We start from the raw sequence: 5,017 nt of genomic DNA, 5'->3' as shown, positions 1-5,017 counted from the left end.
TTATTATACTGCTCACTTAGAGGACATGCCTATAGGATTCTTACTCTTGTCTTGCACTGTACACTAGAAATCATGCCTATAGGACTAAGTATAGCCATAAAACCAGTCCCAGACGCTAAAGACCATGTCTATAAGATATCATTATTCATTTTAATAACCGTTAATGATGCACCTCTCAACTCGGTTCACTTAAACCACTATCAAAAGCATGCATAATTCTAGGCTCTACTCCAATAGACTTCATTGTCACTTAATGCATAAATTACTTAGGCACAACATCTACAGGATTAATGACTGGAAATCTGCAATTCTTCTTTATAATCAGTATGCGACATTCGTATATCCTGTCTATGAATAACGCGAGTTCTTCAAACTGCTTGCATGTCTGGATGCCTACCGCTTAGAAATCATGTCTGTAGGTTTATAACACCTATAATCTGTAAATCAGTTAACTTAGAACAGCAGCGCCGCATATACGATAGTGGAATCCAGAATCCATAGGAATCATGTCTATAGGGATTAATGGCTTTAATTTAGCCCAATTCGAAACTGTCTAACGCTTAATGTGAGAATTTGTTCGCGTGCATTTGTTGTCTAAGTGTGGAGGCTAACATGAGCCCTTAATTGCTTTTATATGAAGTCCAACTTGTTTTGTATGCCGCCTAGTTTTATCATTTTTGAGCAACCTAAGTTAAGTCTAGAACTATCCAAAATAGAGGTCCAAACGCCTCCTAGACCATAGGCATGGGACGGGTAGTGCACGCATAAGGCACGGTTTAGAATCAACTAGTGTGCTTTAGGTAACAACTTAAAGATAGTAATCGGGTAGCAGGAGATGATAGTCTATTCCCGCTGAATAATACGAGTAGCACCCCATCTTGAGGGGAGCTACGAAGTATTTTATGTTGCACGGGGTGATCCTTTAGGATAAAAAATTTAGGACGTCTGACTAATTCATATAATTCGAGTTCGTCCGGGACCCACAATTGTGGAACTCGAAGAGAGCGGCACATGATGTTTTTCCATAAGAAGGCGATCGGTTCATGTTCGCGTATTTGGGCAAATGCTCCTGCTTCTACCCATTTAGAAAAATAGTCAGTCAAAACCGAAAGAAATCGTATATTACCTCGCCCTGCGAGAAGGGGTCAACAATTTCCATTCCCCACTTGATGAACGGCCAAGGGAAGTGACAGAGTGGAGGTGCTCGCCCGCTTGGTGGATCATTGGGGCATATTTTTGGCATTGCTCACATTTAATCACGTAGTCTGCGGCCTCTTTTTTCATTGTGGTCCAGTAGTATCCCGCCCGTATGAGACATCTTACTAGAGCTCGGTTGCCGGAATGAGCTCTTAGTGGCCCTCGTGGACTTCTTCAAGGATGCGCCCTGTCTGATTAGGTCCTAAGCATTTCGCCAGGGGGTCGCCATACGTCCTTTAGTATAGGTCGTTATGAATGATGTTGTGCCTAGCTACTTGTATCTGAAGCTTCTTGGATTCTTTTTATCATCTAGGAGTACGCCATCCTGCAAGTGTGTAGCAATAGGGTTGCGCCAGTCCCAAGTTAGATTTATGGTCCATACCTCGATTTGATCTATCGATAAGTGGAGGTAGGTGACCACGTTTCTTTCTCTGGTGATGTTTTTGGTGGCTGCTGCTAATTTGGCCAGGTCGTCTGCTTCGATGTTTTGTGCTCGAGGAATCTAGTCGAGCTGACATTCATCAAACTCGGGCAGCAGTTTATAGATCTTGTCCTGGTATTTTTGTAACCTTTGCTCTTTGATCTAGAAAGTCCCTGTGACTTGGTTGACGACGAGTTGAGAATCGCAGCGTAGCCTAACCCGTCTCGCCCCGTATTTGAGTGCTAGCCATAATCCTGCAATCACAGCCTCATACTCGGCCTCGTTGTTAGCCATGTTCGGGCACCTTATGGACTGGCGAATCACTTCGCTTGTTTGGACTTCGAGTACGAGTCCCAGTCCAGACCACCCTAACACGTTAGAAGCGCCGTCAGTGTAAAAAATCCATAGATCTCGTGTTTAAGGAGAAGCGTGGGCGACTTCTTTTTCGACTTCGGGCATTATTTTTTCGCTGAAGTCGGCGACGAAGTCGGCAAGGACTTATGATTTTATCATCGTTAGCGGTTGATATGTGATATATGATGCTCGCTTAATTCTATGTCCCATTTGCCTAACCTGCCCGATAGCTCCGGTTTATGCAAAATACTTCTCAAGGGAAAAGTTGTGACTACCGAGATGGGATGGTACTGGAAGTAGGGTCTGAAGTTTCGCGAAGCTACAACCAAAGCCAGGGCCAATTTTTCGAGATAGGGATACCTCGTGTCGGCGTCGACTAATGTTTTACTAATGTAATAGATGGGAGATTGCGTATCTTCATTTTCTCGGACCAGGACTGTGTTCACAACTACTTCGGACACAGCGAGGTAGATGAGGAAGCGCTCCCCAGGTTCTGGTTTTGAGAGCAGTAGCGGAGACGATAGATAGGATTTTAACTCTTTCAGGGCTTGGGTGCACTCGGCAGTCCATTGGAGGTTTTTATCCTTCTTGAGTACGCCGAAGAATTTATGGCACCTATCTGATGATCGTGAGATGAACCCTGAAAGGGCGGCGATGCGGCCAGTCAACGTCTGCACCTGTTTTTTGGTGGTTGAGTGCTCTAGTATACCTTTGATGGCTTTGATCTGGTCGAGGTTGACCTCGATGCCTCGCTGTGACACCAGGAAACCCAAGAATTTCCCTGAGGCCATGCCGAATGCACACTTTTTGGGGTTTAATTTCATTCCGTATTTCCTGAGTATGTTGAAGGTTTTTCTCAAGTGGTCGATGTGATCTTCTTTTCTTTTGGACTTGACCAGCATGTCATCTATGTAGACTTCCATCGTTTTACCAAGTTGGTCCTTGAACATTTTTGTTACCAACCTTTGGTACGTCGCCCCTCCGTTTTTCAATCCAAAAGGCATGACTCTGTAGCAGTAGGTTCCTTAATGGGTAATGAAAGTGGTTTTTCCTGATCCTCTTCTTCCATGAGGATCTGATTGTAGCCTGAGTAAGCGTCCAAGAAACTCAACAGTTCGTGCCAGGCCGTTGAGTTGATGAGTTGGTCAATATGAGGTAACGGGAATGAATCTTTGGGACATGCTTTATTTAGATCTGTAAAGTCCACACACATTCGCCACTTCCCATTTTTCTTTTTTACCATGACCACATTGGCGACCCATTGCGGGTATTTTGACTCTCTGATGGAGCCATTTTCCAATAACATTTTGACTTCTTCGCGTACTGCATCATTTATCGCGGAGTTGAAATTATGCCTAACTGTCCTCACCGGGGGGTGAAAAGGGTTGAGGTTCAATTTGTGTGTAGCGATCTCCTTCGGGATACCTGGCATATCTGTATGGCTAAAAGCAAACAAGTCTGGGTTAGTCATTAAGAATTGACGGAATTTACCTGGTTCTTGAAGCTTGCAGCCGATGTAAGCTTTCTTGTTGCGGTCGTCGCCATCTAGTTGGATGAGGTCGAGGTCTTCTATGGTCGATTCCGCGGCTTCTACCTTTTCAGGGTATTTGATGACGTCTTCGTTTTCATCGCTGCTCGACCTCGTCCCTATTAATTTCTATGCCTCTTTTGCTTTGCCCTTTATTTGTTGAGTGGTCGTATAATCCAGGGTGATGCGGTAGCATTCCGGAGATGTGCGTTGTTCTCCTCGTATGCTGAATATCCCCCATGGGGTTGGAAACTTGATGACCTGGTACAAGCTGGAGGGATGGCCCTTATGGCGTGTATCCATGGTCGCCCTATTATGGCATTGTACGTCGTGTCCTGGTCCATGATATGGAACGTGCTTTCCAGAGTGACACCACTGGCCATGATGGGGAGTGTGATTTCTCCAGATGTTCATGCAACTGCATTGTTAAAACATGTTAGCGTGATGCAATACGACACAATCTTACCCTCGAGTTTCATTTGTGCAAGTACTCGAGGGTGGATAATGCACGCCCCGCTCCCGTCGCCCACCATAATACGTCTCACATCTGTATCTAATATTCGTAAAGTGATAACAAGGGCATCACAATAAGGGAAAACCAAACCGTGGGTGTCTGACTTATCGAAGATGATACTTTCTTCGAGTTCGTCGTACCGTTCGTGAGTGATCGACCGTTTGAGCTTATGGATCGTAGTGAACTTTACCCTGTTGGTAGAAGCATTGTCGGCGCCCCCCGATGATCATTTGAATGGTGCGAGTTGGGGAGGGTGGTTTCGGCAGTCCCTGATGTTGTTGACGTCCTCGGGCAAAGTTGGTCCTCCCCTGGTCGCTCAGCAATTCTTTGAGGTGTCCTTGGCGAAGCACATTTACGATCTCCTACCTTAGGGTGATGCAGTCCTCCGTTTTATGACCTCGCTCTTGGTGGAGCTCGCAGAGGGCATCTGACTTTCTGGTGTTTGGGTCTGACCTCATCTTTTGCGGCCACTTTACCTTCGACCCGAGCTTCTCCAATGCGTAGACTAATTCTGAAGGTGACACATAAAAGTTGTGAGCGGATAATAAGGGGGCATACCTCTTTTGTTCCGGTGAGTCTCTGTCCTTGGTCTAGGTGGGCCTTCTTCGTAGTGGAAGGGGGGGCATGATAGCTCTTCTGATATAAGGTTGATGCCGTTCTCGGTTAGGTCGTGGAGTTGCAAGGTCCCTCCTGACATCGTTTCTTTGATCCTTCCTGGACTCGGCCTGTATGGAGGTCAGCCGATGGGTTAGCCCATTTAGGTCATCCTCGTCTGCACGGACCTTGGCACCGTAGGCGTTATGTATTTCATCCCAAGTGGTTTGAGGAAATTTCACATGCCGACTTAATAATTTTCTGGTCGCCCTCGAGCCATTCTTTCTCAGCCCGTTTTGGAAAGCTGCTACGACGTCCTTACTCGGTTGAATCGAGCGAGGAAGTCCCTCAATCCCTCTCCGGGCGATTGTTTGATGGCGCGTTCACTCTTGTCTCTGCCTTTTTGGCC

Source organism: Nicotiana attenuata, unplaced genomic scaffold (genome assembly GCF_001879085.1).
Source record: "Nicotiana attenuata strain UT unplaced genomic scaffold, NIATTr2, whole genome shotgun sequence".
NCBI classification, from domain to species: domain Eukaryota; kingdom Viridiplantae; phylum Streptophyta; class Magnoliopsida; order Solanales; family Solanaceae; genus Nicotiana; species Nicotiana attenuata.
Note: the sequence above shows the minus strand (reverse complement) of the source record.